Below are 23,804 nucleotides of genomic sequence, written 5' to 3'. Positions count from 1 at the left end.
TCACTCTCTCGTCACCTAACCTTAAATCCCCTCAGCTAGAATTCCATCACAAGAGAGGAACTCCCTCGCAGTTTATCTTCGTCACAACAAAACCTTCGTACCTTGTAGTCCCTCACCCTGGATCATAACAAAGCAGGGATCATCCCCAGTGAACTGTGAAGTACAAACAAGATCGTCGTCTTCAATCTAAAGGGGACCAGCAAGTTATTGTCTTCCTCAGCAACATCTCCCGCGGAGGGTTTTTGTTGCTGGTAGAATATTCTTGTTTCCCTGGTGTTCATGGTCGTCGGCTAAGTGTCACATCAGTTTCTCCTTCACCTCTAGGGAAAATGTCACTGTTTTGAGAACACTTTTCTCGTTTATGGAACTAGTCAAGAGACGAAAAACAGATGGATGGAGACACCCCCATCTTCGGTGGCATGAACCATGCTGCTTTACGCTGCCGAAAATAACTATTTATATGCGAGTTCAACTGGATGGTGAAGCCTCCTCGTCTGGCATGGGAGTTGGTTGGTTGAAACCTGGAAGGGAGAGAGGGAGAGAGAGAGAGAGAGAGAGAGAGAGAGAGAGAGAGAGAGAGAGAGAGAGAGAGAGAGAGAGAGATGACTGGAAGGGAAGCCAGTAAAGAAGTAGAGAGTGAGGTTGGACGGATGGGTAAGCAGAAATAAGTAAGGAAAGATATATTGGGTGTATGAAAGGACTGATGATATGGGGCGAGGATGGGGATATGGATGGAAAGGGGACAAAAAAAGAAAGGAGACGAGGCGAAAGTGAGACTCCACTTCTATCCTTCTATTCTGGCTGTCCATTTAGTCACATTCCATACCGTGAATTAATGCCTCTCTCTCTCTCTCTCTCTCTCTCTCTCTCTCTCTCTCTCTCTCTCTCTCTCTCTCTCTCTCTCTCTCCCTTTCCATACCCAGCAAGTGCCTTCCTTTCTCCCCTCCCTCCCCCCACCCAAACATCTGTCTCCCCTTTCCATTTCCTTCTTGCAGCATATGTCTCCCTTCCCCTGGCCTCCTATTGCGTTTGTCCCCCCGTCCTCTCTCCCTCCTCAGCGCTTGGCTCCCTGTCCTCTCCCCTTTACTACCCAGCTTCTGTCTCCCATCCCCATACCCCCTCCTGCAGTACGTGTCCCATCTCTCTCTCTCTCTCTCTCTCTCTCTCTCTCTCTCTCTCTCTATCTATCTATCTATCTATCTATCTATCTATCTCTCGGCATTTGTCTAGCGTATGACTCCCTCTCTCTCCCCATCCCCTTCATCTGTCCCCACCACTCTCCTTCCAGCATCTTTTAACCTCCCTCAACCCTCCTCTTCTCCCCAGCATTTCTCTCCCTCTCTCTCCTCTCCCCGTCTCTTCTCTCCCCGCCAGACCCGTCGTCGTCGCGCGGCCTCACGGTCAGTTGGACATAAAAGACAGAATTAAAATTCCATCAGACGGGAACGCCCGCCCCGCCCCACCCCGCCCCGCCACAAACTGAAAAATATAAAGAATCGAATCCCACCAACGTGTTGTACAAACAAACAAACAAACATCGATGTTGTGTTTGTGTGAAAGACAAGGGAAAGGATGGGAAAGGGAGGAAGGGAAGGGTGGACAGGGCGTGGGAGGTGAAAGAAGTGAAGGAATAAGCGAGGGAGGAGATAATGGAGGTCCAAATAATAAAGTGAAGGGCAGGGAAGGCAGAATTGAGGTGAAGGAGGATGAAAAAGACAACGTAGAGAAACAGAATGAAGGAATGAGGAAGAGGGAGAAATGGGTGAAATATAAGGGCCAAAACAGAGAAAACATATAAAATGAAAGTCAAACTATCAACAAAAACACCAGAACACACACACACACACACACACACACACACACACACACACACACACACACAAGAACAGACCTCCAACCAGGCAGGCAGTGAGCAGTGGGGGGTTAGTACGGTCGCCTCAGTGTCTGTATAATACCCAGTGGAGGCTAAACCTGTTGACTGGCTCAAGGTGCGCCGATTAATTGCTTCTGTCCATATATCCTTCTGTGTGGCAAGGTGGGTATGATGCTCCTGTGGGAAGGCAAGGGAGAAAGGATCCTGTAGGAGAACAGGATGAGAGGATAGATTCTGTTGGAGGACAGAACGAGAGGGAAGATCCTGTCGGAGGACAGAATGGGAGGGAGGAACCCCGTAGGAAGAAAGGGTGGGAGGGAGGTTGCTGTGGGAGGCCTTAGTGGCAGAGAGGATTCTGTAGGAGGACAGGGTGGGAGAGAGGATCCTGTAGGAGGACAGAGTGGTAGAGAGGATTCTGTAGGAGGGCATAAATAGAGACTGGCAGGAAGGATCTTATACGGGGACAGAATAAGACGGAACGACCAGATGACTCAGTTAAGCGAGTGGGAACAAGGCTGTGTACGAAGAGTGAGAATAAGACTAACGGCCAGTTAACTTAACGGGCCAAACCACCACTTATCAGCCTTCCGCCACGACAAACTGGCAAGTTCTTCCTATGATGCATGGTCTCGATAACCTAGTACGAACCCCCTCAAAGCTGTGCTGGCTATTCTGTCTCTACCTATCGAGACAGAAGACTCAACACTGCTTCATGGAGGCGTGTCGGAGGTAAAGCGAGGCCCTGGTACACGGCATGAAATCTAATACGTGTCTGATCGAAGCTGTACCGAACCTTTCGAGACAGAGGATTCGCATCAAATTCAGCTGTGTCTCAGGACTTCCCCTTGTGACTGTGTCTTAGGTCGACATATGACAGTCATGTGACCGTAGCAGCCAATTGCCCCTGTTACCAGGGACCAACGCATGCCCTTCCCTCCACTGGAAAGAGAAATGCTGCATCTGCAGTCCTGTCTCTCGTAATTAGCTAATATAAACACTAATCAGGGAGGGAACTCATTACGTAATGACGGTGTAACAGGCCCGGCCCATTTTTTTTTCTGCTAACCCTAACGAAGCTCAGGTCTCGGGGCCTGGTGTCTCCCTCACCCGCACGGGAGCAGAGGGGTCTCCCTCCGTGTACTGTACCCCAGCGCCAAATACGTTTTTATGATATTCGATACAATACCTTCTAAGTCATTCTTTTAACAAAATATCAACGATCAAAAAAAAAATGATCTATTTCTCAACAATGATTATCAAAAAAGACATACTCATGTCTACAGAGAAAGACATTTAAAAAATGAATACTTTCCAATACAATTATGTATGAAATGTCTAGTCTACATCACTTATGGGAAACACAAAGATATATTTTCTATAAGTCACATTAAAACGAAAACATGAATAGATATGAAGGTACATAATGGGGAAATAACGCCACCTACTTGCATCCTAGGTCTCCAAGTCTCGTCCACTCACCCTCCGCCACCATCAAACATGTTGAACAACTTTATGGCGAAGAACACTTACCACGTCAATGTCGCCCAACGTCCACGCTCTACCCTCTTCATGCAGACGGAGACAAAGGGCGCCTTTTTTTGGGCCTCCATCCGCCCGCTGCCTATGGTGACGAACGCCTGTGATCCTTAAGACATCAACAAGTGGATGTTTACACTTTTTTTTTGGACAGTCTGCGCACAAGACGTAGTTGCTACAGGGTTATCAACCACTGTCCTCAGTCATTATCCATAGATCCTCTCGTCTGTAAACACTTGCTACACCGTGACACTGAGGTAACACTTGCCCAAAAAAAAGCACTACAAAACCATATTACAGACACAGGCACACTGACTACATCCTTACCGGGCCAGTGGTCTGGGTAAACTGAATCGCAAACGAGCAGTTTGGCCAGACGCACATCTTTATTCAGCAAGAAATGTTGCTTTTTCAATCAATTTAAAGACAAAACTGATTTGGCTTCTCGATTAAACACTTTAACTCTTGACAGTGAGTAAAATCTTTCGACTTTTAAAACACCAGCAGCAAGGAAGGAAAGCATCTGGTGGTAAAAGTTGAAAGACTGTTCACTGTCGAAAAGGAAAGTTCCTAATGTCACATCTGAGGCTTAATTTTCCATTTCTCTCGAGCAATGAGTAGATTAAATACGATGAATTAAAATGCCCATCAACCTGCCGAAAAATTATCAAGAAAACTTCATGTCGAGACTGAAGTACGAGCGTCAATGACCCGTATGAAAGCAAGTGACAAAGAGCGAAAACATCATCCAACTTACATACAATACTCCAGGCTAATGTTTCCATACTGACGTAAACCGTAAATTAAGAGGTAATCTTCGTGTTACGCACGTTCGGGTATTCGTTTCCTCAGAGAGTTACTGATCGTGTTTCGTGTGAGTCGTGTATCACATATAAACCACGAATACCAACCTTGTTCAAGCGGAGTGAACCTGGTCTGCCGTATAATGATGGAACTGCTAGTTCAAGAACTACCGTTACTCTGCACCTGTGTATACATGACGTCAAAATCCCGTACGTTTTCTTTGGTGAGTTTAGTTTTTAGAAAATGTGGTTTAGGTATACTTAATTTGATTTTACTTCTCTAGTTCATAAAAGTTCGACTAATTGAATGGTATATCGCTGTATTATAGAAGGTATAGTCAAAATTTCACAAAGTGTTGATTAACAGACTTATGATTAGTCTTAATACTTCAAAAAAAGACAAAATAAGGAAGAAGATTCCATAGCTTAGTTTTCGAGGGAAGAAGGTGAAATAACAACCCATCCTCGAGCCGCCGGTCTCCACACACAAGCTGTGGGAAGCAGCTCCCTGACGCACGTCATAGATCCAACCCCCCTGAGGTTGGGCGCATATACAGACAGCACACGAGAGTCGTGTGCATAGACAGAGAGGAGAATAGCAGCATCTCGACGTACGGAGAGGGAAGGCTGAAGACAGGTGATGCCTGGAGGATTAATGAGACGAGCGGCTTTTGATTCCACTCTAGTGTCATTTTCATCTTACTGTTGTGAACGAGTAACAGTTCCGTTCGTGTTTACCTATCATAGATTTGGTATTAAAGGACGATTTGATGCTCAAATAGAATCAAATACCATGTCGCTCACACCAACTCCTACCATGACTGTCAGCAATATACCACTTACCAGTTCCCTGCACTGCCGACCATGTCCTGAGCTTATAGTGCGAGCAACCAAACTGTGATCTCTCGAGATATTGACAAAATTAGGAAGGTGTTAATGCGTGGCGTTTACCGCTCTTCTTGTTTGATGAGTTATGCTATTCCTCTCTGCTGTCGACCAGTATTACATATTCATCTGCTCTGGGTTCATCTGGGACTGATTTCAACCACATGTCAAGTTTTCTTTTATATGCTTTCGTAGCTGTTTCATTCATGTTTCTTATTTCACTTGGTGGGTGGATAACGAGAGGGTTAGGTGGCTGAGGTGGTGTTGGAGTGGCTGAGGTGGTGGTGGAGCGGCTGAGGTGGTGGTGGAGCGGCTGAGGTGGTGGTGGAGTGGCTGAGGTGATGGTGGAGTGGCTGAGGTGGTGGTGGTGGTAGAGTGGCTGAGGTGGTGGTGGAGCGGCTGAGGTGGTGGTGGTGGTGGCGGAGTGGCTGAGGTGGGGGGGGAGGGGAGATTCTGGCGCCAGACCTACCGTTTCCTGCTCTTGATGTGTTGGGCCGGGGACCTCCACGGACAGGACGCTGAGGCTGTAACTCTCCTCGCTACACTGACTCTCTCTCTCTCTCTCTCTCTCTCTCTCTCTCTCTCTCTCTCTCTCTCTCTCTCTCTCTCTCTCTCTCTCTCTCTATCTCTCTCAAAACCCCGGCAGACTCACTGCTCAATAGCTCCGACAAAGACAATATTTAAGTCAGTGTGTCACCCACCTCCCTCAGAGACTTGAGGGAAATTGAATCATCACATTAAGGAAAATGAATTTACATTCTCTTGGATCCAAAACATTACGTCCAGAGGGTCGACCTTTAAAACACACGTTAGAAACACTTATATGAGGCGTCCGGAACTCACTTTTTGTGGGTGAAAATGAGCGAAAGTGAGTGAAACAGAAGCTTGAAGATGCCAGAGGCTGATACTAGGGAGAGGGGCAAGAGGCTCCCTGCATCAAAGGACTCGCCTCCGAGAAGCTATGAATTTAAATGTGTGAAATTGTGCTTCCTGGGCTGAATCTAATTTCCCGTCTTGCCTTTAATAAACGATTAGTATTCTTCTGTTCATGTTATTCCTATTCTCCGGCAGCTTCGCCCAAACACTGGGGAAAGTTTTTCCCTCCTTTCTGATATCCTGATCTGGGTTCCAAGCCGTTGACGTGGCGCGAGAGGATCTCATCTCTGTAGCCAAGATCAAACTGTGCCGGATAGCAGAGGCGTCACACAAGGGAGAAGTCATCTGACTGAAGTCTGGACAGATGTATAGCTTTGGGAGATGGGTCGAGGACGTCGATACAAGAGGCGGTTAGAAGTTAGAAGCGAGAAGTTTTGAAGAATAGACATGAAGGGAGAAGACGGTATCTATTTACAATTGGGGGACAAGGGTAGGCATCAAGAGAAGTTCAGGATATTTGAAGATATATGAAAGAATGATCTCAGGCGCTGTTATATTCTTAAGGAAATGAAGGTCCTGTCTTGGTGTGGACTGGGGGAGGTTAAAGGTCAATCTGGGATGAAGGGAAGGGATGAAGGGCTCATTACTATGATTGGACAGAGGATTAGATGTGCTCCCAGAGGCTTCATTAAGGCAAGGGAGGGAGGGAGAGGAGAGAGAGAGAGAGAGAGAGAGAGAGAGAGAGAGAGAGAGAGAGAGATTGGAAGGACATGGCGTGGTTAAGGAGGCTATAGATAGGTGGAAGAGGTTTTCAAAGACTGTGATAGAATATGGATGGATGACGAGGGAAATAGAATGGTGATGGAGTATGGTAGGAGACAAGAACCAAGCCATAACATTTAACCAAACCTAGAGTTGTGCTGGAGCGCAGCGTCAGGCAGCCATCATCCATTAGAAAGGGATATGGTCCCAAACCCCCAGCCCTCAACACCTGTCCATTATCCCCACCACCCCACAAACCCTTCCCACCACCCCACAAGCCCTTCCCACAACCCCACAAGCCCTTCCCACCACCCCACAAACCCTTCTCACAACCCCACAAGCCCTTCCCACAACCCCATCCTTTAAGAACCCACCCCACAACCCCACAAGCCCTTCCCACAACCCCTTCCTTTAAGAACCCGCCCCACAATCCCACTAATCCTCACAACCACAGTCCTCAGCAACCCACCCAACTCCACAAGTCTTCCTCACAACCCCAGCACTCAACAACCCATCCCACACCCCCAACAATTCCCCCTCATCATTACACTAGCCGCTGCCAGCCCGTCCCACCGTTGCCTTCCTTCATCTGTTAACGGGGAACAAAAATGCAGCCGAGCCAAGATTAGCATTTAACTTTCTGTTATTCCGCTCATTAGTAGTTTTAAGTAAGGCCTGAGGGAAGAGGTGCTAATGGGAGGGACAGAGGGAATTACCCGGCCTGAAGAGGAGTTCCAAATGGAAGTTGATATGAAATTATCATCCTTAATTATTTCTATGGTTGAAATAGAATCACGTTTGAATAATAATTCCGACCATAATGACTGAGGGACTCTAGGATTCAGATCCAGTGGCTCTCTCTCTCTCTCTCTCTCTCTCTCTCTCTCTCTCTCTCTCTCTCTCTCTCTCTCTCTCTCTCTCTCTCTCTCTCTCTCTCTCTCTCTTTCTCTCTCTCTCCTGCAGACCATCCACTACCCTCCATTCCCTCCCTGCCCCTTCCATGCAGCAACTCCCAGCACCACTCCTCTCCCACATCAGGTCCCAGCACCGCTCCTCTCCCACAGCAGGTCCCAGCACAGCTCCTCTCCCACAGCAACTCCCAGCACCGCTCCTCTCCCCCAGCAGGTCCCAGCACCACTCCTCTCCCACAGCAGGTCCCAGCATCGCTCCTCTCCCACAACAGGTCCCAGCACCGATCCTCTCCCCCAGCAGCTCCCAGCACCACTCCTCTCCCCCAGCAGGTCCCAGCACCACTCCTCTCCCACAGCAGGTCCCAGCATCGCTCCTCTCACACAACAGGTCCCAGCACCGCTCCTCTCCCACAGTAGGTCCCAGCACCACTCCTCTCCCACAGTAGGTCCCAGCACAGCTCCTCTCCCACAGCAGGTCCCAGCACCACTCCTCTCCCCCAGCAGCTCCCAGCACTGTCCCTCACTCGCTAATCTTGGCACCGCGTTATCAGCTGCTGCGTGTTGCCAGTTAGCATATTAACTGTCGTTATAATCACCTCGTTCGGCTGGTGATTGGTTGTTGGGTCGGCCGCCTCCCGGCCCAAGTCCCGACCTCCACAGGTCTCTCTCTCTCTCTCTCTCTCTCTCTCTCTCTCTCTCTCTCTCTCTCTCTCTCTCTCTCTCTCTCTCTCTCTCTCTCTCTCTCATTTTCTCACCTTGTTTCACGTCTACTTTTGTCTTGATCGTCCTTTTTTCTCTTTCCACATCCAATCCATTACTCTTCCATTCCTTCTTCCCTTTATCTTCCCTTTCCTTCCACCGTCTTACTTCCCCCTCCAGTCTACCCTTCCCCTCCCCATATCCTTCCCCCTCCACAAACGCCTCCCATCATCTGGCTGCTACAACTGACCCACTAACACACCGGGACCTAACGACTCCATTGCCAGTTATGAATCAAATGACTGTTAGCTTGTTACGGTGTCCTACAACACTTAGGTCATTATGTCCTTCTACCCTTCCTCCCTCCTCCGTACATTCTCCAGTCTCCCTGCTTTTACTGCGATCCCTTTTCCCTTCCCTGTCTCCACTCCCTACACCCTCCCTCTCCTCTCCTTCCTCACCCAACACCTTCCTTAACTCTCTCCCCTCCCTGTTCGCCTCAGTCCTCATAGCTCACCCTCCTCACCCTGGCTGAGCCTCAGTCCTCACACCTCCCTCATCCTCCAGTCAACTACCACTGGGCACACAGCAGTGGTCAAAGTGTATGACAGTTACTGGTCGCACAGCAGTGATCACAGAGTGTGACGGCCACTGGTCACACAGCAGTGATCACAAAGTGTGACGGCCACTGGTCACACAGCAGTGATCACAGAGTGTGACGGCCACTGGCGATACAGAGTGGCCACTGGTCATAGTAAAGAGGGTGAGGTTGGCTGGTTCAGGGAGGTGGGTCTTATAGAGAGGGTGGGCGGCACTAGAAGGTGGTCTTAGTGAGGGAGGGTGGCACAAGGAGGAGGAGGTCCTAGTGAGGGTGGGCGGCACAGGCAGGAGGCGCCTCCAGTGCCCCTCATCACCACAACGCCCCAGTCCAGGCGGATGGCTGGGTCTTGAGCCACAAATGAGATCATCGGAGAGACTCAGCCCAGTGAACCTAATCCAGAATTAGCTCATAATGTGATACTCCGCTGCATAAAGTCCAGGGGGAGGAGGAGGAGGAGGAGGAGGAGGAGAGGAGGGTTAAGTGAGTGGTATGGGGAGGCGGAGGAGGAGAGGGGATGAGGGAATGTTGGGGCTGGTGGAAGGGGGAGAAGATGAGGACGGAAGGGGAATCAACAAAGGGAGGGAAAGGGAGGAATAGGGTTGAATGAGGGAGTGGGAAGTGGAGAGCAAAAGACCAAGGCAGGTGTTGAGTTAAGGAGAGGAGGGGAGAGGAAGGCCGCAGGCGTAGGAGGAGGGAGAGAGTAGAATGTAGTGGGTAAAGAATGGAAGGTAATGGTAGAGACCTAATGGGAAGAAGGGAAGAGTGTAAGGATGAATAAGAAATGAGAATAGAATATATATATATATATATATATATATATATATATATATATATATATATATATATATATATATATATATATATATATATATATATATATATATATATATATATATATATATATATATATATATATATATATGATAAAGATGAATAACACCAGTAACTGTATAACCAGAATAAGAACTTGTTCACTAGAGGTTGATGAAGAAACTTTAACAAAGACAAAAGTTGAGACTGTGTGATTACTTCTGCCCACTCCCTGACTGATGATCTAAACTGTAACTGCGATGGTTGAGGGATCGACTGTGGGTGGTGTCACTAGGATGGTTGAAGGTCGACTCTGTGTAGTGTCACTAGGATGGTTGAGGGGTCGACTCTGTGTGGTGTCACTAGGATGGTTGAGGCTTGTCTTTCTTTCTTGTAAGCGAGATTAATAGAGGTCTTTCCTCTACGTTGTAACCCGGGTACCTGAGAATTATCCCTTGAGGCTAACACTGACATGGCCAACACTGAGTGAAACTACCTGTGTGTTTTTCTCTCCTTTTTTTTTTTTTTGGATTCCCTGGTTTTGTCCACATTGCTCATGACATTATTAGTAGGACTCATTATTCTTCTTTAACCTTCCAGCCACTTCCAGGAACAGCCTAGACCATAGTTCTTTCCAAGAACTCCCAGCTTCCAGTCTCTCCTCTAGACATGATGAGTGACCCTGACCCGAGCCTTTCGCAAGAGGACCCTAGACACCAGTCCTTTCCAGGAACTACCCCAGCTTCCTTCCAGTTCGTCACAGGAGAAACCCACCTTCTTGCCCTTTCTCGGACCCATATCCTCCAGTCTTTACTAAAGCAACCTAACTATCAGTGCTTTCCAGGAGCATGACAGTCCCCATTCTTTCTTAGGAACATCCCAGCTTCCATTACTGCCCAGGAGCACTCGAGATCCGAGCCATTCCGAAGAACGACGTTTTTCTTTTTTATCTTTCATCTCCTCGAGCATCTTCCAAAGGGTTGGACGCATCAAGGCACGAAGAATTTTTTTTTCCGGGTGATTGAATAGTCCTTTCAGTCGGGCCAACGAACGTGGGCGTGAGTGGACAGTGGCGGTTGTGAGTTGAGGAGAGGACAGATGTGTCTCCTCTGGTGGAGAACAGACATATGGAGAAGAATATTTCTGTTAAGATGGAGCCTCTGTTTGAGGGCTGTGTCCAGTGTGCTGAAGCCGAGCAGTGTGTCTGCTACAAGAGAACCTCTCCTGGGGGATATACATGCTGTATTAGGAGGCAGACGCAAGCAGAACAGTGTGTCTGCTCAGTGAGAACCAAAAAATAAGGTGATATAGCCATTGAAGGGAGTATGGAGTGGGAGCTGCCCGTTACAGCGAACGCGAATTACATCAGATGACATGTTCCTTAGGAAGATTCAGACAGACGATATGTTTGTTAAGACAGGGAACATAAATGCAGTGAGTAATGCGTCTGTAGAAAGGGAGCAGACAGGCGGTTATAAATGTGCTTATCAGGGCAGAGCAAACATGGACAGAGTAAGGAAGGAGCTGATAGGTAGTGAAGATTGTGGCTGTTAGGGATGACAACAGACACGGACACTCGTCTTTGTGTCAGAGAGGAGCAAGACGACGGGAAATCGTGCCTTATTGGACGGTATCTATATATTCAGGACCGAGACATTTGAGTATTCATTGATGGGTCGATTATAAACTAACTGTGGCTTATCTCTTCATCTATATATGTCTTTCAGCCTATATATATATATCCGTCTTTCTATCTATCTGTCTACATATATACATCTACCTATCTATCTAACCCCATTGCCACCCCCTTCTTCCTTCCTCTTCTCCCGCTCTCCCTCCCGTTTTTCCCTCATCATCATCATCATTTCCCCCTTCCCCTTTCTTTCCTCCCTAGACCCTTTTCTCTCTCCTATCTCCCCCTCCCATTTCCTTCCCATCCTCACCCCTTACGCTAATCCCAGGCTGCCTAGTGTTGCCCTCCAGCACTACATAGGCTTCCGGGCATCATCTCTAGGTCTTCCTGTAAAAAACTTTGTACAGCCATTGTGTAAATCTACGACACTCTCTCTCTCTCTCTCTCTCTCTCTCTCTCTATATATATATATATATATATATATATATATATATATATATATATATATATATATATATATATATATATATATATATATATATATATAATATATATATATATATATATATATATATATATATATATATATATATATATATATATATTTTTTTTTTTTTATCTATCTCTATGTCTATCTATCTATCTATCTATCTAGAAATATTCTCAGCTTTACTTACATCAGGTCAGGGCGTGTTATAAATGAGGTTGTGATGGCCTAGTTCATCATCGAGATGCATGATTGGTAAATGACAGTGAATAATGAATAGGGGGTCTACAGTGAATGATAATATACCGTGAATGTTAATTATTCCATAAATGGCAGTGAAATACAGATGACGCTAAACAATGGGTTTTTTCTGATGGATGTATAGGGTTGATGCACAGTCATGAATGGTGAATGGCAGTGAATGGTGAATGATAATGGAAAAGTGGTATGATCATAGAGTCGACAGTGATGAGGAATGAATTACTATGAATAATGAAGGATCGTGAATGACCAACAGTACCAGTGGGTGACAGAGAATATTAAACACTGTAACACAAGAATAGCCATCAATAAACAGTGTAACACAAGAATAGCAATCAATAAACAGTGAATAATAAGCATAAAGAAATAAAAATGAAAAATGAATAACAGTGAAATGATGATACTAGTAATGTACATTTGACAGTGATATGACAGTAATATGACAGTTGTCAACGATCCACCACGCACAGTCAGACGGTCAGATGATCGGAGTACGATCTCGTGAAATGACTGCTCTTTTCGAAGGTGTCCTTCCTTTCCCTGCTTCTGATTGTAGCGCAGCCTTGAAGTTGCAGGAACCCTTTGAGAAAGGGGGTCCTGGGATTATGCGATACTAATGATAATAGTGATGATGATGATGATGATGAGAGAGAGAGAAAGGAAGAGAGAAAGGGAGAGAGAGAGAGAGAGAGAGAGAGAGAGAGAGAGAGAGAGAGAGAGAGAGAGAGAGAGAGAGAGAGAGAGAGAGAGAGAGGAGGGAGGGAAAGAGAGAGAGAATTAGAGAAGGGGATCATAAGGCTTGTGTGGAGTGTTGGATCCTCTTCCCCAGCGACACTGATGCCGTTCACGTTGGCTCGTAATTCCAATTTTATTACTGGTACTGGAGGCGGCTGCTCTCTCTCTCTCTCTCTCTCTCTCTCTCTCTCTCTCTCTCTCTCTCTCTCTCTCTCTCTCTCTCTCTCTCACCAGGGGAAGGAGGTAGGTGGCAGGTGTGTGTCAGTATCACGACCTTTTGTCGCTTGTTTGGCCAGTTAACTCCCGCTGACTAGGACGGCCTCGTTCACATCTCCCTGAGGCCCCGGCCGCTGACTAGGGTGGCCTCGTTCACATCCCCCCTGAGGCTTGGTCCGTTCAGTGCTATCCACCAGGGTCTCATTAACCGTTTTCTACCATGTCTCGTTTTCCTTTTGTTTTTTTTAAGGGGAAGACTTTGCTGTGGCGTTGGTTGTGTCCACAAGTGCAGGAATGGATGGTGGTGGGGAGGTGGGTGGATTGTGATGATACAGGGGAGGAGTGAGAGGATGAGGAGGAGGATGGGGGATGGGAAAGGAGGAGTAAGGGAATCGAGAGAGAGAGAGAGAGAGAGAGAGAGATGATGCCGGTTGCGACATCATGTAAACTGGGAATATCGATGCGAGCAGAGATGGAGAGTCCTGGAGGTGAAAATTATCTACTGAAAGCAAGATTATCTGTAAAGATAATCTGGGTTATAACTTCCAGGGATGGAAATATACAACAAGGATAGATAACCTTAGGAAGGAGGAAAAAAGATTGAAAGGGTAAAATTACTAGGGAAAGAAAAAAGGTAGATTGTTGATGAAAAGGAAATTCATAGATTAAAAGGAAAGAACGCATTTGGTATACGAACTTAACAGTGAATTTCAATACAGTTAAAAATCAAAAGTACGAAAAAAAAAGACCAGATCTAGTCATTGGCTTTGAGTTTGGCAACGTAACACAACCAATTTTATTAATAGGATTAATTTCATATCATCATGCATTTATATATGAGTGCATTTTATCAGTCAATATCCCTATTGAATACTTTAATGACTTTTTTGATATTCGTTTATATATCCATACATCATTGTTATCATCCCTGTATTGACTAATTTCTTGAGAAATATGTTGATTCTGCCTTCCTTAGAAACGTCTATGTTAACCATACCCGAGAGTCGTATGTCCTTGCCCAAAGGTCGTCCATTACCATTGTCATGAAAGGTCGTACCGTCGTGCTCAAGGGTCGTCCCGTCATGCTTCATGGTCATACTGTCGTACTTAATGGTCGTACCGTCGTGGTCAAGGGTCGTACCATCTTGCTTCATGGTCATACCGTCGTACTTAATGGTCGTACCGTCGTGGTCAAGGGTCGTACCATCTTGCTTCATGGTCATACCGTCGTACATAATGGTCGTACCGTCGTGCTCAAGGGTCGTACCATCTTGCTTCATGGTCATACCGTCGTACATAATGGTCGTACCGTCGTGCTCAAGGGTCGTACCATCATGCTGCTGGAGTGGCCCCAATATCCTTATCATACAGTTCTAAACCTTGCAGTAAACCCAGTGTAACTCCTGCACTAGACAAGGTTTAGATAAACCCAGTGTAACTCCTGCACTAAACAAGGTTTAGATAAACCCAGTGTAACTCCTGCACTTGACAAGGTTTAGATAAACCCCTGGAGCGGCGGGCGGCCGTACCATAGTAAACATGGTTTAAAACCTTCCCTGTAACAGTGTGTAAATTCCTTAACGAAGTAACGCCGAAATGTCTGGCTGGGAGGCCGCTGGGATTTTAAATGCCTCCGGCGCGCCGAGCTTAAATGCCTCCTCAGAGCTGGTGAGGTTTAAAGGTCCGCCTCAGACGTGACGTGTTTAAATTACCGACGAGCGTCGGCTTTAAAGGCCCCCGGAACCCCCCCACCAGGAGCGCCGGGTCTGGCGCCCAGCCAAGAGTTGCGGGTAAAGTTCTCTGACTCGTCGCGTTTAAATGTCTTAGATGTGCGGGTTGTCGATACCTGGGGCGCTCGCTGTGTGTAGCGGCCTGAGGCAGACACACTGGAACATGGTGGGTGATGCACGTTACCCACATCATCTGCTAGATATCTACGTATATCCTAACTGTTGCTGGACCAGACCAGCCTGCTTGTGGTTATACCGTGAGTGAAAAGTTATCTTTGATGAGGTTTTTGCATCATCGTCAGTGGACGAAAAGGAGTATATTCTCGTCGAGGAACTTCTAACTCCAGGGTTTGTCATTTCCCTCCTCATGCTTGGGGCGCAGCAGCCGGGAAGCTGCAGGAAACCCGTTAAAAGGGGTCTTGGAGTTGAATGATTATAGAATTCCCTTTTTACCTCACTCTTCCCACCTCCCTACACCTCACCCCTCCTTCCTTACTCTCCCTCACCTTCCCCCCTATCGTACCCGGCTCTCACCTCTCTCCTTTCCTCTCTTTTCGGTAATCTTTCGATCCTCTCCCTCCCTCTCTCCCATACCTCTTCCTTCTCATGTCTCCGTCTCTCTTTCAGTTCCCTTTTATCCTTTCTCTTTTCCCAATTCTCTCTCCCCGTCTCTCTTCCTGCCCCTCTCCCACTCCTCTCCCCGTCCCTCTCCCAACGTGTGGTGAGAGCAACATGTCAACAAAGCAGGGTTCACCAGCAACCCTGGGGGGTTGCGACCAACACACACTGGCCTCACCAGCAAAACACGAGACACAAGTCAGTAACCAAACAGTCCAGTGGATCAAAGACGCAGTGAATGGCCGCGTCCAAAAGCGACTGAAATGACCAACAGATGAGAATAAACTGTTGTTGTTGTTGTTGTTGTAGGAGAGGGGGTTGTGGGTGGTGTTGGTGAGAGAGGATATGGTTGTGAGGGGTGAGAGACGAAGAGTGCGTAGAAGGGGGAGGGGATTGAGGTTGGGGAGTTATAGTTGTGAGGGATGAGGAAGGAGGTGACGGGTTGTAGGTAGAGAGGGATGAGTGTGACGTTGGACGGGAGAGTGATAATGGTAGGGGCCAGCAGTGTGGGTGACGGAGAGAGAGTATAATGGGTGACGGGATATTGGAAAAGGGTATAGACGGAAGAGAAGGTGGTAACGTATAGTGATGAGGTAAGGGGAGTGAGGCTGCGATGATGGTGAGAGTATGATGGCGAAGTGTTGGTACTGAATGGATGGTGGTGCAGGTGGTGTCAAAGGGATGGTGATAGATAGGTGACAGTGAAGGAATAGTGGTGAAGGTGGGAGCGTGTAGTGATGAGGTAAGGGGTGTTGAGGATATCACACCGGATATTGGGTGGGTGATGTTAGGATGGTAGTGGAGAGGTGATGATAAAGGGGTAATAGTGTAGAGGTGATAATGAAAGGGGTGTCGATGAAGATGGTAAGTGTAGGTGGTGAGAGAGTGAGTCAGAGTGGTGTAGATTTTAGTATTGGCTGTGTTGCTGGTGTTGCTAAAAGTGTCCCTTGTTGTTGTTACTTATACAAGGTGATGATGGTGTCGGACCCGTCCAGCAGGTGAGTGTGGGCTCGGGACGTCCCAGGCGTGGGAGCAGTGCCCCTTACAACGAAGGATCAGTCTTCTATCATCTTTCTTTCTTTCTTTTTTTCCCCATTTTTTGACTTCTTTCAAACAGTTGCAGCTTAATGTCATCCAATCTGTTCCCTGTCTGATCGACCTGAGGCTTTTGAGTCACATACTTTAGTCCCTTAAGCCTCGTATCCTTTTCATTCTGCCTCATCTGAGGCCATATTTCTAACTCTAAAGGATCATTGATTCTAAAGTCTACTACATATTCGTTGTGCGAGACGTTTGCGTTCATATCCGAGTGTTCAGTTATATTTCACTGAGACGGACGCTGCCATCTCCTACCTCCCACCTATCGTCTCCTTGGGGAGATGCTACAGGTTCACCGACTGATGAAGACCTTGTGAGTGTGGGGAGCCCAGGGTCAGGTGGGGGAGAGGCTGCCGTATCCCCAGATGGGAGGCCCTGGGACAGAGCGAGAGAATTCCCCTACCTACTGGATAGCGACTAGATTGGCAGTCTAGGGACCCCGTCCTACGGCAGGAGACAGCATGAACTAGAGGGGCGAGCTGGCTGGAGGGCAATGTAGGGAAACCCTTGTGTAACGAGAACTCTCCTGCAACTCTGCCAATGGCAGTAATTTGTGTAGGTCAACACTTAGCCTCATCCAGCACGGATTGTTACACTTCGCCGGAGGGGAGAACCATCGTCATTCCTCTCTCTCTCTCTCTCTCTCTCTCTCTCTCTCTCTCTCTCTCTCTCTCTCTCTCTCTCTCCAAGCACAGCCCCAGGTCTTCCCTCACTCGCTCTATAACACAGGAGTTGATATATTTATGGCTAACGAGGTCGGCTCTGACACGGTCATGTAATGAGCTTCTCAAGTGACTACACGTACCTCTCTCTCTCTCTCTCTCTCTCTCTCTCTCTCTCTCTCTCTCTCTCTCTCTCTTAGAGAGAGAGAGAGAGAGAGAGAGAGGATGCAGCATTTGGACACTATAAAATCCAATTACGGAATGAAAGCAGCAGACAGAGTAAGCAGTGAAGATGCGAGAAGGTGGTAGGGAACAAAGAAGGAACTGAGACAACATATAAAAGATAATACATATATCCCAAGATGTTAGAAATATGGAGGAGATGGTGTAGGGAGGATGACGAAGTGGAGATAGACGAGTGACGTAAAGGGAAGGGAGGGAGGAAGAACTCGGAGACCATATGGGTGAGATGGGGTGATATGAATGAGGGGAAAGTATGGGTAAGGAAGGGGCGAGGCTGATGGGGTTGTGTAAAGATGATGGGGGGATTGCAGGGAAGGAGGCTATGGATGGGCAAATGACGCAGGAGATATAGATAATCAGGTGTTCTATTAACTATATCTTCCTTGTCCATAATGATTATCTTTGCGTCTTCAAAGATCGAGTTTAGTCTTTTGTTTTACGTGTCTCGCTTCTGTGCCAATGGACCTTTTTCTCTTTATCTGTAATTTTCCTTATTCCACGTTATTTCATTTCCAATTCTTCCATCTTCCCTACTATTCCTTTATTTCCTTATCTGACATTTTCTTCTGTGGTATATGGTATTTTCTCTTCTGCCTTATTCCCGTTTGCACCTGTGTTTTATCTATTTCGTTATTTTTCCTTGAGCACGACCATACGACCTTTGAGCACGACTTAACGACCCTTGAGCAGGACGATACGATCCTTGAGCACGACTAAACAACCCTTGAGCACGACCATACGACCCTTGAGCACGACCATACGACCCTTGAGCACGACCATACGACCCTTGAGCACGACCATACGACCCTTGAGCACGACCATACGACCCTTGAGCACGACTATACGACCCTTGAGCACGACAGTACGACCCTTGTCGTCGCACCCTCAGTGTTCAAGGGTCGTACCGTCGTATTCAAGGGATTAAAGGTCAAACCGAGAGCGTTGGAGAGGAATTACGGTCCTCCTCTGGCAGGAGGCGAGGGTTCAGTGCGACAAGTAATGCTATGCAAACATCATCAGTTAGTTGATCAAATAGCTCGCTTCTCGAGAGGTTGGCCGGCCCGGCAACAGATGGCGTTGTTAGGCCCAGAAAATCAAATGAGCTGCTGAAAACTGACGGTAGAGGCGCTGTAGGCGGGACAAAGTTGCCGGTTTGTGATTTTGCATTTTCTCACTATAATCAAGTTAAGTTTCTCAAAACTTCCTTACGACTTTTTGTGTCCTTGATTCTACATCCATTGTTATCATTGCATTTGATAACAGACTAGAAATTGGTGCCAATATGTCTCATATATGGTGTCGGGTCCCAAAGATTTATCGCTATTTTACATTGCTGTAAAGATATAGGGAGATTTTTACACAAGGAAATATGTTTTCATATGTAATGCATCAGGGGGGGGGGGAGGGGCTGGATATCCTTCCCTCTCGTTTTTAATTTTCCAGAAGAAGGAACAGAGAAGGGAGCCAAGTGAGGATTTCCCTCAAAGGCTCCGTCCTCTGCTCTTAATGCTACCTCGCTAATGCGGAAAATGGCGAATAGTATGAAAAAGAAAAAAAAAAAAAAAAAAAAATATATATATATATATATATATATATATATATATATATATATATATATATATATATATATATATATCACAGTTGAGTGCGCGATCAAGTAAATTCCTTCTAATCCAATCCACTGGGAAATGAAAAATGAGCTAGAGAGCCATTACAACAGAGAGCCACAACAACAGTGGAGCCAGGGAGCCATTACAACAGAGAGCCACAACAGGAGAGGAACTAGAGAGCCACAACAACAGTGGAGCCAGGGAGCCATTACAACAGAGAGCCACAACAGGATAGGAACTAGAGAGCCACAACAACAGTGGAGCTAGGGAGCCATTACAACAGAGAGCCACAACAGGAGAGGAACTAGAGAGCCACAACAACAGTGGAGCTAGGGAGCCATTACAACAGAGAGCCACAACAGGAGAGGAACTAGAGAGCCACAACAAGAGCCGGGGGTGGGTGACAGAGGGAGTGATAAGGCCAGCCATGTTGACTCAGACTTGAGTCTCCGGCTCGTTAAGCTGGTCAACTTCCGACTCCAGACGCAATTAAGCGACGGGTAAAATCTGGCAACTTTTTGTTGTCATCAAACTGGTGAGCCTAAGGACTCCTTACGTCATCAGCTGCTTACGTCATCACATGCTTACGTCACCAGTTTCTGGTGACGTGCGTTATATCAGTTCTTTCTTATGGAAGGAAAGAGACAGTCTGATTTCATATATCTTCATATATTTTATAAAGTGTCTTTTCCAGTATGTTAAACTTTTTCCGAGTCTCTCTTCATGTATATCTAAGAATACATTTTGTAATACATTATCTAAGTCGAAAAACGTGTTATCATACATCATATCAATAAGAAGGACTCATTCCGTTATCCTGTAAACTAGTCTGAGCAATGATCAGAGAAGGGGATAAGGAGTTGACTCCCCTGAAGGCGATCATTTCGTTTATGATCCTCATTCACCCATCCATCACACCGGCTCTGGAGGGTTGAGTCCTCCTTTGGTCCACACTGACCCCACGCCCTCATGACAAACTATTTAGCATTGACTGAACAATATATATATATATATATATATATATATATATATATATATATATATATATATATATATATATATATATATATATATATATCGTATAATTTCATGCTCTTGGCTAGTGTTTGTTCATCTTAATCATATCCAGGCTCCTACTCTCACAACTTTATCTTCTTAATATTCTCAAGTAATCAAAACTTGCCTCGGCAATGCATGAGTTTATCAAATAATCTCATTTACTGTAATATTTTTATATTCTTACTTCAGAGTTTATCTTTACTCGTGGACTAATACGATGCGATCCTTGAGCAGGACGGTACGACACTTGAGCACGACGGTAGGACCCTTGAGCACGACGGTACGATCCATGAGCACGACGGTACGACTCTTGAGCACAACGATACGATCCTTGAGCACGATGTACGATCCTTGAGCACGACGGTACGACTCTTGAGCACAACGATACGATCCTTGAGCACGACGGTACGATCGTTGAGCACGACGGTACGGCCCTTGAGCACGACGGTACGACCCTTGAGCACGACGGTACGTCCTGTAGCTATAATGGACTGGCCTCTGTCTTGTTTCTCAATGTATAAACGGGTCGTGGGGTAAAGATCCACCAAAACACAGAGTTACAGAGTGATTTGACACATCATGGAATTCAGACAGTTTATGCTTTTAAGAGAAAAAAGGATAATACATTGTAGCATTAGATATAATCTGATAGCTTCATAAGATAAATGCAATGAATTGTCTTTATTCCTCGGTGTGTCCAAACCAAACACCCAAGTGCTACAGTTTCGCCCCCTCTCTCTCTCTTGCACCCCCTGCTCAGCTCCACATCTCTATCGGACTTTGTTACCCCTAACTCTCTCTCTCTCTCTCTCTCTCTCTCTCTCTCTCTCTCTCTCTCTCTCTCTCTCTCTCTCTCTCTCTCTCTCCCAACCTTCACAACTTGCTGAACAGTCCATCCAAACTTTTGCATTTTACCCTTTTTTTTTTTTGGTATTGTCTCTTCATGCAGTTGCCTCGACTGAGGATAAACCATATAAAAAGAATCACATAATCTTTTTCTTCGCTTTAATCTTTTATTCACTTCCTTCATTCTCTGTGTCTACTTTTCTTTTCATTTTTCCTCAGCAACTCTTTTGTGAAATTGAACGATAGTTGAGGCATATATCTGTTGTGTTTCACTAAGATTGCTCTGGTTTCATAAGTTCAAAATCGTCCCCCAGATAATAAGAGAAAAAAAAGATGATAAGAATTTAATATATATATCGTGATAAACTTTGTGTGTGTCGTACACCCGGCAGTGCAATCACGGGCTGGACGCTGGCTGGCCTCCCAGTTACCAGCCTTCCGGCCGAAAGTGTCGTACGGGACTCATTCGAGACATCTAGTCTTCCGTGGGCTAGCTGCTGTTCCTCTAACCTTACAAGCCTTGGTTATCATGTCTTTTATTCCTTGTATCGTCAGTTCGCTGTCACTCCATATCATACTCTCCTCAAGTTCCCACAATATTTTCATTTTCGTTCAATTTCCATATTAGATATTTTTCCCCCTTTACCTGCATTGACCTTAGGTGATCAACACACACACACACACACACACACACACACACACACATACGAAACCGAGGTGAATATCCTGTTCTGTCCATGCTAAACTACACCATGTTATAAGATGGAAAACCCTAACTACTATGCCCTCTCCCTGGACCGTATGCACCCTGGCGTAGCGCTCCCTTCCTCTCCCCATGACCGACCCACAAAAGGATCTGGCCCACGGGTCATGAGGACAATGGCAACACCTGCAGACCTAATTATAATGTACAGCACCAGTGACCTACGTGTCCCAGGGCCAGAGCTGAGGGGAAAGGGGTCCTCAGGTCCCAGGGCCAGAGCTGGAGAGGTTCTTTGGGACGAGGGCCAGTGTTAAGGGTGACCTGCGTGTCTTGAGGCCTGTGTAGAGTTGGTTGTGAGGTCGTGTCGCATCTGTATAGCATGTTGCTGCCCCAAGTCCCTCTATTCCGCCGCGAGAGGGACGGTAACCATATGGTCAGGCGGTCGATACATAACTTTAGCGTCATGAGGACAACTTCTTGCCTCCCTTCAGGATGACCCCTCCCGTACTTAAGTCATCGCGTCCAGACCTTGTCATATATGACGGTTGCCTCTGCCGGATACATATTGAAGAGCAGGGAGGCACGTCTGGCCTTGCAACGCTCCCGGACACGTAGGAAAAAGTTGAACCGAAAAAAAAAAGTTTCCGTCGCTAAAGTTTTCACCAGAAGAAGGAGTTAGTCACGGCAGCTGATCTCCATTTTCCAATACGTCGTGTTGATGGGCCACTAACGGAGATTGGAAGACCGACCACACCAAGGTTCATAATGCCTTGAGTTCTCCCACTTCTCGTCTGATAACAACATCCCTGTCATCACTCTCCTACACTTACATATCTCAAGTCACGTCTGATTTAGTTCCTCCATGTCCTCCATCACGTCTCTCTCTCTCTCTCTCTCTCTCTCTCTCTCTCTCTCTCTCTCTCTCTCTCTCTCTCTCTCTCTCTCTCTCTCCCTCGTTCACTTCATCATCATCATCATCATCATCTTCGTCGTCGTCATCATCCTCCCTCCATTCAGAATTCGTCACCTCATATTTCCTCGTTAGTAATCACTTCCTTCAGTAAGTACGACACCGGAGATGCTGGTGGCGGCCCAGCGGCTGGTGCTGAGGTACATGATGTTGGTCCAACCTACAATGTATACGGCTCCTCCTTCACCCATATACAGCTCCTCCTCACTCACGTCCTTTCCTCCTTAGGCACAAGGAGGTTACCATACATATACACGTATCGTAGCCATAATTCCAGCTGTTTATGGAAACCAAACTCAGTAAACAAACAATATGAAGGAAAACGATGATCAGAGTTCTGACCACTCTCTTCTACAACTCCTCCAGTTCCTTAAAGTTAATCCATAATCCCACATTTCCTACCTTACCTCTGGTTTCCACTCCCATCTGAAATGGTGAAAGTTGGCCACTTAGCGACAACCGCCGCTGACAAATCTGAGAACGATCCGTCTTTAGCCAGGGTTTCATGGTAGTCGAAGACCAGGCGAACATACCAATAACACATACGATAGACTGACTCCTCCCAGCTTACTGCAAGAGTTCCCGAGGACCAGTATCTTCCTCTTTGTTATACTCCTCACTGGATATATACTGGCCAGCTAATTGTATTTCTACTTTTTTGGGGTCATACTTGCTTCAAGTGTGGCTGGAAAAATCTTTTGGTTTGGTTTTGTGAGTCGAGTGGTTGGCAACGTTCCTCTGGAGACCCGCCAACCAAGCCAGCAGTTGGCCAACCAGTTCTTAGTCCAAAAGTACCAGTTACATTCTTATGTTAATCTCTTGCTGAAATTGCATTGCTCCACAAAGCTTTTTGAGACTATTAGATTCACTCTCTTTCTCTTACAGCTCCTTTGCTCCATAATAAACTTGCCTTTGGAGGAGCCTATCATGAGAGGAGAAATATAATGACCCTCGTGTGAGCAACAGTGGAGGAACTTGTGGAGTCGTTAACGCTGCCAGCGGCTGCCAGACGTGTGAATCATGGCCGCCCGGCTCAGGCAGAATCTTCCCTCGCACTGTCTTACCTCCCGTTCGTTGTTGAGTCCACTTTCTTCAACGTGAAGGGAAAGAAAGTGCCAAATGGTAACCGATAGTCTTGGTGTCTTTCTGCATCGAGGTGTGAGTTATATCTCTGGAG

General features: G+C 46.5%; 1 long non-coding RNA gene across 1 annotated transcript in view; it reads right to left on the bottom strand.

Moving 5' to 3' along the window:
* Window positions 1-3,824, bottom strand: part of LOC139762042 (uncharacterized) — a 327,050-nt gene extending 323,226 nt beyond the window's left edge. Inside the window, exon 1 of the long non-coding RNA XR_011715668.1 lies at window positions 3,404-3,824. This is a non-coding gene — a long non-coding RNA (uncharacterized lncRNA). The remainder of the gene's footprint in view (window positions 1-3,403) is intronic.
* Between the last annotated feature and the right edge of the window lie 19,980 nt (window positions 3,825-23,804).

This window comes from Panulirus ornatus, chromosome 42, assembly GCF_036320965.1.
Source record: "Panulirus ornatus isolate Po-2019 chromosome 42, ASM3632096v1, whole genome shotgun sequence".
Lineage (NCBI taxonomy): Eukaryota > Metazoa > Arthropoda > Malacostraca > Decapoda > Palinuridae > Panulirus > Panulirus ornatus.
This window is presented reverse-complemented; position numbering and strand designations above follow the sequence as displayed.